At 44.1% G+C, this 13,688-nt stretch overlaps 1 long non-coding RNA gene across 2 annotated transcripts; it reads left to right on the top strand.

The window, feature by feature from the left end:
- Positions 1-2,013: 2,013 nt before the first annotated feature.
- Positions 2,014-12,286, top strand: LOC110309837 (uncharacterized). Of its 2 annotated transcripts, XR_002379750.2 has the most exons (5): positions 2,014-2,067; positions 2,605-2,622; positions 4,155-4,314; positions 10,771-11,097; positions 11,642-12,286. It is a non-coding gene; the product is annotated as an uncharacterized LOC110309837 (long non-coding RNA). The 2 variants fall into 2 exon arrangements; XR_002379749.2 differs by lacking the exon at positions 2,605-2,622 and having other exon boundaries at positions 2,030-2,067.
- The last annotated feature ends 1,402 nt before the right edge of the window (positions 12,287-13,688 follow it).

Raw genomic sequence — 13,688 nt, 5'->3', positions numbered from 1 at the left:
GCTTTCATATGATGGTTCACTGAGGCATAGAGAGAGAAAGCATCTTTCTCAAGATCACAGAGTTAGGAAGATGTGGATCACAGAGTCTTATGCAGCAGTTCTCAACCTGTGGGTCATGACCCCCGCCCCCAACCCCTCGGATCTTTACGTGAAGATTCATAACAGTAGCAAAATTACAGTTCTGAAGCAGCAACAGAACAATTTTATAATTGTGGGTCACCACACCATGAAGAACTGTATTAAAGGGTCATAGCATTAGGAAAGCTGAGAACCACTGTTGACCTGTCTGACTTCTGAGCTTGTGCTGCTCTTAAGACACCATTACCCCTGAGGGTAGGATCCGGGAAGACGAGCTGATTCAGAAGACTGTGAAACAAGAGGCTGGGGTTCCTGGGGTTCCTGGGATGGCGACGGTTCATGACAGGCAAAGCCTGTCTTAGTTCAACAGCCTTGAGGGCTGGGTGATGGAGTCCCTTGTCATGAGCATGCCATGTGTCATTTAAAACAAGATGCACTCTGTACTTTGGGGGTTAAAGTGACATGGCCTGTTTTGTTTGTTTTAAAATTATCATTGCAGGGGAAGCACTGCTGAATAGGTGATGAACAAGTGATAGAAAATTAGCCCCTGGCTGAACTCAGCGAAGCTGCCTGGGCTGGGTATGCAGAGGATTCTCTCTCCCCTTCTTCCTCTCCTCCTCTCTCCCTTTGTACACACTGTTTGAGTGTGTACAGTGTGTGTGTGTGTGTGTGTGTGTGTGTGTGTGTGGTGATTGGAGGACAGCTTTGGCTATCATCTCTTACTGCCCGTCTTCTTTTGTGTCCCAAGACCAGACTGGCCCAGCAGTTTCCCAGAGGCTCTGTCTGCCCCTCCACAGTGCTAAGATGACTCATGCGCATCACTGGGCCCAGGTTTTTAATGTGCCTTCTGGAGATGGAGCTCAGGCCCTGGTGTGTGAGGCCTAGCTCTCTCTTCTATTATATTTGCTTCAAGTGTTCCATCCTAAGTCAAGATACATTTCAACCACTGGATGCTTTATAAATTCACCTTTCAGGAGACTTCCTATGCTGGAAGTTAAAGGTTCAGTGAGGAACATAAAGTCAAACCCAGCTGTGCTGTAGCTTTCTCAAAAGCTTTGCTCATCCCAGTTGGTCTAGGGAAAGAGTTAGAAAAAGTCATACTTCCTCCCATTGGATGTGTGGAAAAAAAGCCTTACAGGTTTGGTTCTTTTGGAGGGATGTTAATTTTTCATCATGGGGACCACTGTGAGGAAATAACTGAGTTTGGGGTGCTTGGATGGTGAGAAGTTAGATAACAGATTGCTTATCTGTCTAGATCTTAGGGAACATCCGGGGCTGCTATTAGTCCATTGCTGTCCCTGCCCAGGGCTGAGCCAAGTTCTGTGGGGAACAGCGAGGGAATGTGTATGAGGTCTTTTCTTCAGCCATACCCTTTGCGTGAGAGAGTGACAGGGCAATGAGGAGACTGTGCCACTGGATGCTGACACTCCCCCATCTGTTTTTATAACCGTGGCCTTGGGCCCTCCTGTTTATGTTTCAAAGAGAGACCGACTTTTTATCCAGTGGAGCCCAACAGAGTCCCTCAGCACCTCCCCGCTGCTTTACTGCATGGCCAGTGTTAAGAAAAGGCAGGCTGTTTTGTATTTTGTCTGTGATTGAATTTGCCAGAAGAATAGCAGTGTAAGGGGATATGTGTAATGTACTCCAAAACACCTTTTGTATCCTGGGAGAACTTACAGAAGACAAGCTCTTCAGAAGTGAGCGGCTGGGCACAGGGCAGAGAGCGAGTTGGAGAAGGTGGTAGACTTCAGGTCTCTCTTTCTCTCCTTCCTTCCCTCACTCTGTTTCTCTCTCCCTTGGAAGCTGCCCCCCCTCCCCATGACCTTAGACAGCTGATCTGGCTTTCTATCATCTATGCCAGGATTAAAGGTAACAGAATCCAAAGGTGCCTAGCCGTGGGTAGGCCGCCTTGTGGACTTTGATCAGGGCCAACGACTTTCTCATTTTCCTGATCTTTTTCATCTAGAGACAACCAGAGAATCTGATCGGGTAAGACCAGGAACTCCTCCCACTTCCACCCCTGCATCTCTTTCTTTTTTCATTTTTCCCCTTTTATTAAAGATAGAGTCTTTTCTCATAAATATATCCGGATTATAATTTCTATTCCTCCCAGTTCTTCCCTGACCCCTTCCCTTCGGGATCCACTCCCTTTCTGTCTCTCATTAGAAGAGAACAGGCTTCTAAGAGATAACAACCAAAGATGACAAAACAAATTATAAGACCAAGCAAAAAGTATTGTATTGAAGTTGGACATGCTAACCCAGCAGGAGGAGGGAAAGAGTCCCAGGAGCAGGCACAAGAGTCAGAGACCCACTTGTTCTCAGTCAGGAGTCCCATAAAATCACTAAGCTAGTAGCTATTATATATATGCAGAGGGCCTGGTGTTAACCCATGCAGGCCTTGTGCTTGCTGCTTCAGTCTCTGTGAATTCATTAGTGTCTTGCTTAGTTGATTACGAGGGCCTTGCTTTCCTGGTGTCCTCCACCCTCTCTAACTCTCATAATCTTTCTGCCTTCTCTTCCTCAGGATTCTCTGAGCGCTGAGGTAAGGGATTTGATGGAGACCTCCCATTTAGACTCTCTCTCTCTGCATAATGTCTGGCTGGTGGGTCTCTGCATCTGTTTCCATCTGCTACAGAGAAAGCCTCTCTGATGATGACTGGATAAGGCACTAATCTATGAGTATAGCAGAATATCATTAAGAATCATTTTATTGATACTTAAAAAAAAAAAGAACAGTCGTGTCTGTTTTACCCTCAGTCTCTGAGGTACGTATAGTCTCTGGTTCTTGGTTCCCCAAGCAGTCTTGGTATGGATTCCTTCTTGTGGAGTGGGCCTGAAGTCAAATCAGACGTTGGCTGGTCACTCCCACAAGTTCTGTGTCACCACTGCCCCAGCACACTTTTCAGGCAGGACAGATTGTAGGTCAAAGGTTTTATGGCTGCCACTCCCTGTCTTGTCTTGTCCTCCTAGGGTCCTGGCTCTAGCAGTGGGGTCACCATGGCTTTTGTATGCAGGGCATCTCTGCCCAGCCTGGAGTACATCTGACAGTTGTTTTGAGAGAGAGAGGAAGAGATGGTCAGAGGATGGACCTTCACTCAGGCTTTCCAGGGCCTCCAGGACATTAGCCACAGGTAGCTAGTGTCATGAGTCCATTGCCATTGTGCACACACACTGCATAGATTGGATAGTGACATAAGATGGACCTTGACAAAAACAAGATTACCTTATTTATAACTGCAGACATGAGCTTGGATGGCAGATACATTGGCACACAGGACTGCTCCTTCCAGGAGCCCTGAGACTCTCCATTCGTGAATGCCTCTCTTTACCAAGGGGCTTTCCCTTTCCTTATCCTTGGCGTTGAAAATCCTTTACAAATGGTTTTCTCACCACAGTAAGGCCATCCTCTCCATGTGAAAATCACCCTGAAAAACATGTAAATGGGGCCCAAATGGCAAGGCCAAAGAGGAACTAAGCCAGTGTTCACTAACCCCCAAAACAGATCAGCCTCAGATGCATTCATCCCGAGATGCTTTAAACCTCAGATGCATTTGTGTAAAGCAAGAAGTATTAGAGCATGGGATGAGAGTCTGCAATGTATCGCATCAGGTAGATTCCACAAAGCTGTGTGAACATCTGTTTCACCTTTGAAGGAATGATAAGCCATTTTACAAAGATGCCAGGAAGAGACACTTTGTACATTATTTAAAAAGCCTGAAATATGTGCTCAAGGGGATAGTTTGAAGAATCAGGAGGAGTCAGGGTGGAAGATATAACATTGAAGGGGCATATAAAACTACCTGCAATTCAGCAAAGGTCTTGTCTTGTTCTTAAAGGCAGACAAAGGTCTGAAAAGAAAATGCTCGTATAGCAAATTTGACATTGCAGCTGCCAGAACTTTCTAGAAGTTAGATCAGCAGTCATGTGTTGCATAATAACATATCCTATGAGCATGGTGGTCACACAAAACTCCATTGCCTAAAGATGACCCCAGATATCCTGGTTTGTGTAAGGACTCTCTGAAGTACAAAGAAATTGCCCAACGTCCTGCACTAAAAGCATCTCTGTTATTAGGTGGCGTATGAGAACATTGAGGAATGAGAAGAATCAGGGACAAAGTGAGCCAGGGCCTCTTCCAAGAGAGCCACCAGGCTGGACAACTACGGGGAGAAACACTACCACTGCACAACCAGCAGATGAACTCTTCTCTGAGATCTAATTCTAGAAGCCCAAGGTAAGGAGACAGGCTAGAACTTTCATGAGCTCTTAGAAACAGTCAGACTTTTGTAAGTCTGTGAATGCAAAAGTGTCGAGTGTCAATGAAAGCCATGGCAACAGTTCCGGTTTACTTTCAACATTTTGTATGTGTTTGTCTTCTGCCCAGTTTTGGATCACATTTTCTTCAGCTCTACCAATATTACTATCTCTTTTCTCTCCTCCCGATTGCCTTTTCACACAGAATGTTTTTAATCTGTGCCTCAGTGGCAGGGATTTGGAGTACATGGGGAAGTTTCCTGTCTGGATAGGCTTCACCTGTCTCCATTGGTACCTTGGCTAGTCTAGTCTGGTTCTTCATGCCTCCCCTCTCCTCCCCTCTCCTCCCTTCTCCTCCCCTCTCCTCCCCTCTCCTACCCCCCTTCCCTCCCTTCCCCTCCCCTTTTCTCTTCTCTTCTCTTCTCTTCTTTTCTCTAGTGATGTTCCCAGATATCCTGGTTTGCGTAAGGACTCTGAAGTACAATGACATTGCTCAATGTGTTGCACCAGAAGCATCTCTGTTGTTAGGTGATGTATGAGAACACTGAAGAATGCAAAGAATCAAGGGCCTCCTTCCAGAGGGCCATCAGGGTTGGACAAGTCACCAGAGCTGGGCAGCTACTGGGAGAAACACTCCTGAAGGGAAAAAAGGAAAGAAGGAAAAGAAAATAATGAACACTAGATAGACTTAAATCAGTATACAAAGTTCCATTTAAATTAATTTTTTAAGTGGCTTGTTCCTCAAATGGTGGACCCCTAGAAAAAGCTAGAAGCCTGCCTCAGCCTTCAGACTAGAATGAATTTCCTAAATAAAACTATAGATGTATGGATGGTATGGGTGGACATTTATGTAGTCTTTGCAAGAAAAAATTTCGTCTCAATCTCTCCATTAACTAATTATTGTATATTGATGTGTGTTATAGTGTGTGTGTGTGTGTGCTGGATCATGCATGCCATAGCACACATGCAGACCAGAGGATGAACTTGGATGTCTGTCTGTTCCAACCTTCTACTTAGTTTGAGATGAGGTCTCTCTTATACTTCCTGCCACCTACCCAAGGCTAGCTGGCCTGAGCTCATGGGGATTTCCCCGTGTACGGCTTCCATCTCCCCTTAGGAGAGCTGGGGTTTTACATGAGCCCCCTAGAGCTTCTCGCCTGTGCATAGAATCTGGGACCTGGACCTCAGGTACCAATGCATGGGTGGCAAGTGTCTCACTCAATGAGCCACTTCTTCAGCTAAAACTTTCTTTTTGAAAAAATTTTTTCCCTCAGGTAGTGACTTGCTGTGTTGCCAAGAATGGCCTGGAATCTATGGTCTTTTTGCTTTGACCTCCTGAGTTTTAAAATTACAGATGTGTGCCAACAGTGTCTCCCCTGAAAACCAAATCCGAAATGAGAATTACATATATTGAACCAAAAGATTTCTATGTGAAAAACTCAGTTCACATGAAGGCAGCTTGCAAGTCAAAAAGGGAAATATCAACTATACCACACAAACATGGTGAGTTTAGGCAAGGGAAAGTGGACATTCATGTCCTGACTTATAGGTGTGAATTAACACCTTTTAAAGATATGTACCTGACAGTGTAGCTTTGAAACTTTCAGGTTCTGACAAAGAAGTCCCAATTATGGGCATGGATTTCCTATTTCCATACATGCATACATACAGACTTATTTATGTCTTTAAATATTTATCATTTATAGTGTGTGTATGTGTGTGTCTGTATAGAGATATGCATGTGTGTGTGTGCCTGTATAGTGATATGTATGTGTGTATTTGTGTGTTTGTATAGTAATATGCCTGTGTGTATGTGTCTGTCTAGAGATATACATGTGTGTATGTGTGTGTGTCTGTATAGAGATATGCATTTGTGTGTGTGTGTGCGTCTGCACAGTGACACTCCTGTGTGTGGGCATGTGCATGTCATGGTGCATGAGAAGAGATCAGAGGATGACGTATGAGAGGCAGGTCTTGCCTTTTATCACAAGTGCTCTGGGGCTCTAACTCAGCAGCCATCAGGATCAGCAGCAAACACCTTTACTCATCTTGCCAGCCAAGGACACGGCTTTCTAAAAACCACCACAACAAAATGGTCTTTAGAGCTTTCTGTTAATGTTAGCCGTAAGAACTTCTGCCCCAGGACAGTTTATGATGATTGCCAGCATCAAGGAAAGGTGATATCGAAATCAGTCTTGACCCAACCTTGGAATGCAGTGCTGTTTAGGGCCCAGTGCTGAGGAAGGAAGTCTCATGTTGTCATAGATAGTAAGCTGTTGGCACAGCTGTCCTTTATTTATTGTGTTCCAGTATTTATTTATTTATTTATTTACTGAATGATTGGTTGACATGGAGTCTCCCTATATAGCACAGACAGGCCTGTAACTTGTGATCCTCCTGCCTCAGCTTTTTGAGCGCTGGCAATAAGGGTATGCACCACCACACCGAGCCTCACTATCGTTTACTAGTAAGTTTTGAGTAGAAGTGAGATTTGAATGGTTGAAGAACCAAAGCGGAATGGGGTGTCAGGGATCCTTGGTACCTTCGTCCACCTGACAATAGCCCTCCATTAAGGAACAGTCTCTCACATGGAGCAGACAAGGTTAATAAAACTCTTAGGCATGGGTTTGATGGATCTGATCTCTGTGTGGGAAAGGCCTGTGGCAGGAGGGATACCTGGAAGTTGTAAGGTAGCACTCCTGGCACTATCCGGTCATGTGACTTCCCTTCTCTTTCAGGCCTGGACTGTTCAAGGCACTCTTCTGTGAACTGATACAAATACCATCTGTCCCATCCTTCAGTTTATAACTGAACACACATTCAGGCACAAGTGTCTGGAAACTGTCCAGTGACCCCAGGGCAAGCACTGAAAAGTAGTAGACTTTCTTAGTGTACTATTCTTCCCCTATTAACTCCACATCACAAACACAGACTTGCGTACACACTTACATGGGCACATACTTGCACACTTTTATGTATCTGTAGAGAACTTAGGAACTACTAATTCTTGCTTTCTTCTATTTGCCCTCCTGGTCTGTCTTCCTCTCCCTCTACTCCCTCTGTCCTCCCCTCTCCATCTCTCCTCTCTTCCCTTTCTTCTCTTTTGTCCCTGTTCATTCACTTAGAGGTAGAGGAAAACAAAATTTGAGGAAAACAAAATTAAGAAATTATATGTTAGAGCATCTTTTGGGTATATGCCCAGGAGTGGTATAGCTGTGTCCTTAGGTAGTAAGTACTATGTCCAATTTTATGAGGAACATCCAGATTGATTTCCAGAGTGGTTGTACCAGTTTGCAATCCCACAAGCTTCGTCAGCAGCTGCTGTCCCCTGAGTTTTTGATCTTAGCCATTCTGACTGGTGTGAGGTGGAATCTCAGGGTTGTTTTGATTTGTATTTCCTTGATGACTAAGGATGTTGAACATTTCTTGCTTCTTGGCCATTTGAGATTTCTCAGTTGAGAATTCTTTGTTTAGCTCTGTACCCCATTTTTAAATAGGGTTATTTGGTTCTCTGGAGTCTAACTTCTTGAGTTCTTTGTATATATTGGATATTAGCTCTCTATTAGATGTAGGATTGGTAAAGATCTTTTCCCAGTCTGATGTTTTGCCCTATAGACAGTATCCTTGCCTTACAGAAGCTTTTCAATTTTATGAGGCTCCCAGAACCCAACAGGGATGACATTAGCTGAAATATCCAAGAAAGGGGAGAGAGAACTAGTGGAGACCATATCCAGAGGTTAGGCACAGCCCTCGATTGAGGGATGGGGCCATCCATCCATCTCCAAAGTTTTAGCTCAGAATTGCTCTTGTCTCAAGAAAATAAAGGGACAAAGAGTGGAGCAGAGACTGTAGGAAAGGCCATCCAAAGACTGCCCCACTTAGGGATGCATCCTGTATACAGCAGACACTATTGCTGATGCCAAGAAGTGCTTGCTGGCAGGAGCCTGATATAGCTGTCTCCTGAGAAGTTCTGCTAGAGTCTGACCAATACAGATTTGGATGATTGCAGCCAACCATCAGACTGAGCATAGGGAACCCAATGGAGAAGTTAAGGGAAGGATTGTAGGAGCTAAAGGGCTTTGCAGTCTCATAGGAAGAAAAACAATATCAACCAACTAGACCTCCCCAAGCTCCTAGAGACTAAACTACCAACCAAAGAGTACCCATGACTCCAATATGTAGCAGAGGATGGCCTTATCAGTGGGAGGCCCTTGGTCCTGTGAAGGCTCGATTCCCCAGTGTAGGAGAATGCTAGGGTGGTGAGGTGGGGAGCATGTGGGTGGGTGAGGGAACACCCTCATAGAAGCAGGGAAGGGAGATGGGATGGGGGTTTGTGGAGGGGAAACAGAGAAAGGGGATAACATTTGAAATGCAAATAAGTAAAATATCCAATAAAAATACATAAAAAAACAAAATTAAGAAAATTAATTTTAAGTTCAGGGCCTTCCTTGAATTTGCTTTCTACACTAGCTATGGCTTTTAGCATGTGCATGAATTTCCTTTCAGTTTTTCTAACCTATATAGTATTTATAAATTATATTGAATATTGTTTTCCATATTTTAAGATTGATGCAAATAATATTCTTCATGATTTCCCAACCTATATACTATTCATAAATTACATTACATATTGTTTTTCATATTTTAAAATTGATATAAATAATATTCTTCTTTTTTTGATACAGGATCTTATTATGTAACCCTGGCTGTCCTGGAACTCTCTTTGTAGACCAGCTTGGCCTTGAACTCACAGAGCTCTGCCAACCTCTGCCTCCGAGTGCCACCATTCCCAGCTCTCCATGATGTTTTTAGGCAACCCATTTTCACCATTCAATATTCTATTCAGGACATTTATTTTTATGGACTTAGATACTTGTTCTTCAAACTGCCATATAGGATCCCATTATGTTACTACCGTAACTTTTCCATTCTTGGTTCCACTTCCAAAAAGAACAGTCGTTAGTAAGACAAGAGCAGACTACACATCCACAGATACATATACCTTCCCACTGCGGAGCAGTGAAGGCAGCCTCATTTTGTTCTAAGAGGCTAGACCAGAATAAAACTAGGTCAGTCAAACACAGGTCTTAAAAAAAAAATCCAGAAGCATACCAGCTGTGAAGGACTCAATATCTAGTCCCAAAGGCGCTGGTAAATCACTTGCCTTGAAGAAACTGGAGTCTGATCTCCACAGCTCACCTAGAACAAGCAAGCATGGTGGAGTTTGCTTGTATTGTAAATGCTTACATGTTGGAGTGTCAAGATGTGGGAGGCTGGGTCAGGAGGATCAACAGTTTGAGGTCAGCCTGGGACATATGGAGTTTCAGGCCAACCTGGGCTACATAAGACAATTTCAGGAAACAAGGAAGAAGATCATTGGGCTTCCTCAAGCACATGATACACTCCAGGAGGAATTTAAAATAGGGGACTCAGGAAGAGACACAGAGGGTGTTTACTGGTGTGCTGTTTATGGTAATAAGGAATTGCAACCATATATATCTCTGTGCTAGGCTATTTAATGCCTGTCTCCTCCACTGGACTGTGGCTTCTGTGAGGGAAAGCCTGCCTGTTTATCTCATTTTTTTTATTTCCAGGGCCTGGGATACCAAAACAAGTGGAAAAAAAAAAGGAAAATTGAAAATTTAATCCATCTTAGCTACTATTCAAGTAGAACGTGTTATAGCCATAGAATGGAATACTAGACACCACACAAAAGATGTGTATAATTATATAAATACAATTTAAAATTCTGGCAGGAACTCTACCTATATCCCCAGAGTGGTTGGTCTTGTGGTTGGAGAAGGACTTGGAATTATGGGTAGCTTAGCTCTGTGAATAAATGTCTATTTTTTTTTAAAAAGGCTCTTGCATTTATGTTTGTCCTGCTCAATTAAACCTATTTTTAATATAAAAGGAGGCTAGAAGAATGAATATTTATGGACTATTTCCTGAGAACAAAACAACCCATGATTTTCCATCATGTTTTTCTCTGTAAATGTTTTCTAGATTTCCCCCAGTGTTTTGTCTATCACATTTGTGTTAATAAAAAGAAGTTCAGTTTGAAGAGATTACTAAAAATTTCAAATATTCTCTAAAAGCTAGTGCGAGATCACCTTAACTATTTCCACCCTGTCTCCAGCCGCTTAGTTCACAGAACTGTGCTTGGCGAGGGGTGCCAAGTTTCAGTGCAAAGTTATACAAGGTCCTGTGTTTGGGAGTATAGAAAAAAGATCCCAAGATTCATTTAGCCATGGCTGGCCCCCAGCCTGCAGTTAAATGTTCCACTTGATGACCTACCAACTAGCATACTCCGAACATCCAACTTAGGAATGTACGATATTCATCTCCATCTGAAGGGACCTACTCTCTGGCAATGGCTCCTCTCAGGTAATAAGGTTTATCCTTTGACTACTCAATTGGCGTTGTTGTATTTCAGGGATTTGGGAGCAGAAAACGTCGCAGAGATTCCCTCCAGCCTGCCTCTGCCGAATAGGTGTTTCTAAGGGCTGGTGAACAGTGTCTGCCATTGGACGTTTCTTCTTTTTCTCCACACTGTCATGGGCTCAAAAGGTAACACTGTGAGATTGTTCATAAAATAGCTGGAGGAAGGCCTCACACCAGGATTCTCCAGGATGAAGGAACTCAAACTGTGGGCATTTCACATGGCTGTCAGCAATGGACTCTGCTTTTATACTGAGACTTGACAATGAAAGAAACCCCAGGACCGGGCAGAGGTTTCTTCTCAAATGTAGTCTGATCATAGGTGAGTATCAGTATTGCTCCTGGCCATTATTTGTAGAGGCAGGGATTGTGCACAATTGGAGGTTAGCCTTGTATCTCTTCAAAGGCTTGATTTCAGCGGAGGGCATCTCATTGGCCCAACTGATCCCTCTGGGGTACAGTTCAGTCTAGGGCCAGATGCTGTAGTAGAATTGAGACATCCATAGCTTTGGCAGTAGAAGGGTGGTGGTGGGGCACTGTGAGTATGACCAGAGACCTAGGACAGGAATATGGTCCAGAGAGATGGAGGCACTTATTCAAGCCTTGAGTATCCCATGAGTAAGAAGCAGTGCTGCTTTCTTTCCACCATACCTTGTTTCCGTCTAGATGCTATAGATGGGTAGTTGCAGGGGAGCCAACACATCTCCTGGAGACATACTAAGAACAAACCCAGCTGTTACCACTCAGTACCTTCACTTAGCCATGGTGTGAGGAATTAGCTTGATGTCAATGCCACAAGGTTGAACATTCATAATAATCAAAGTTTATTTAAAAAATAAACCTTACCTTTATTTTTCCCTTTCTAGGCTATCCACACCTCCCCCCACCGCCAGCTCAGCAATGGGTGTGTTCTACCAACCCATCCCTCCCTGCTTATCAGAATGCACCTGTCACATCTTGCTTCACACATGTGCCTCTGGCCTGAGAGCAGAATCCACCCTTTCCCTAATCAAGCACCAAGGATGTGCGAGTTCATGGGAGATAATTGTGGCTGGTCTCTCCCTAGAGGAACCTCTACCTCCTGGTTATTCACTCTGATGTGTAGACATTTGACAGTCAGGCCAGCAGCTCTCTCATGTACTCATGAAGGGCCATTTTAAAACACTATGATAGGCTGTGCTGGGTACTCCCAGCAGAACCCAGCTATGTTCTTGTTCCTTTTCTGCCCAGAGCCTTAGGGAGAAGGATCTGGCTCCTGGGTTCCAGTGCAGCTGAATGTCCCACCTGCCTCCAGGCAAGGTCTTACCTGGATCTATGCAGCCAGAGTGAGTCACCCTATTGGTATTTGTGGCTCTTGTGGTCCTACATCCAAGTTGTGCACAACAAAGACAGAGCTCGGCCTCATGAAGGGAACCACTCACTCAGTGAACACTCTTGCTTAGCACACACAACAGAAGCCTCCTTCAGCCTGCAGCTATCTAGTTTTTTTTTTTATACAATAAATCTTATTTCATTTAGTTTTGTATTTGCCTGCATATATGTTTGTGTATTATCTGTGTTCCTGTGTCTGGAGCCCACAGAGACTAGAAAAGGCCATTGGATTCCCTGGAACTGGAGTTACAGACAGTTGTGAGTTGTCACATGGGCTCTGAAAATCAAACCTGGATCCAAGAGGAACAGGGAATGCTTTTAACCAGTGACCCACCTTTTCAGCCCTCCACGTAGTCACTTTTAAAGATAGCCTTGACATCCTGAGGTTGGAAACAAATGCTATTTAAATTTGCCAGATTCCTAAGAAGTAGGGGCCTGGTGACTATCACCCTAACTCAGCTCAGGCCCTACATTTCAAAACTGCTCAAATACTATTTGTCAAATGAGTGAGCCTCTCTTGGTGTTGCTGAAGATGGTTACTTCCTTCTGGATAGCGTTCGCAAACCCTTTTGGTGACTGGTAATACACCATACAGAGTGACACTGCAGACTTCTGGACTCAGCAGCCCATATATCGATGGGTCTAGAAGGCAAGGCCAACCATGGGTTTACAGAGAGAACGGAGTCTCTGGAATGTGATGATGAGGAGGAGGAGTAAGAGGAAGAGCAGGAGGTGGAGGAGGAGGAGGACGAGGAAGAAGAGGAAGAGGAAAAAGAAGGAGAAGGAGAAGGTGTTGATGATTCTTGGACAGGGTCTTCCTATATGCTCTAGAGTGGTTGTGAACTTACAATTTTCTTGTCTTAGGCTAATATAATATTTGGTGATAAAATACATATAGCACAACTATCACTTTCACAGTTTTAAATGTGCAGTAATGGCACCAAGTTCATTCACCTCATGGTGCAACCACTCCCCTCAGCCTCGTGCAGAACCTTTCCATAACCCCAATCTAAAACTGCCCACTCAACATTGGATGCTCATTTCCCCTCTCTTCTCAGGCCCTGGGAACCGCACTGCTTCTATGCCTGCGACTCTGGCTCTTCTAGGTACCTCATATAAGTAGACTCATATGACATTTGTTTTCAAAAACATTATTGATTATTATTATTCATAATTGCATTATGTGGGTGTGGTGTGGATGCGCCAGGGCCAGGACGGCCTTCCTGTGATGCACATCCAGTGCTCACCTCTGCCTTTGGGTCGCCACAGCTTCAGAGCTTCACCTCTCAGAGAAATCACTAGATTTGAAGAGAGGGCCTGAATTCTCACATCACCCTTCAAAGGCCAGAAGTTGTACTGAGTGTTCGTAATTTCCAGACAATTTGCTTCTGTGACTTAAGTCTTTAGGTTTATGGCAGCCCACTCATCTCCTTTTGAGGGAGAATTAGCCTCAAACTAAGATGATCTGTACCTGCTCTGGGTATAGTAGCTTCCTTTTCTGGACACTTCACTCATGCAGTGTAACAATGATTGCCCCCACCC

Source organism: Mus caroli, unplaced genomic scaffold, assembly GCF_978045245.1.
Source record: "Mus caroli unplaced genomic scaffold, Mus_caroli_1 scaffold_12, whole genome shotgun sequence".
NCBI lineage: Eukaryota > Metazoa > Chordata > Mammalia > Rodentia > Muridae > Mus > Mus caroli.
Note: the sequence above shows the minus strand (reverse complement) of the source record. Positions and strands in the feature narration are given on the sequence as shown.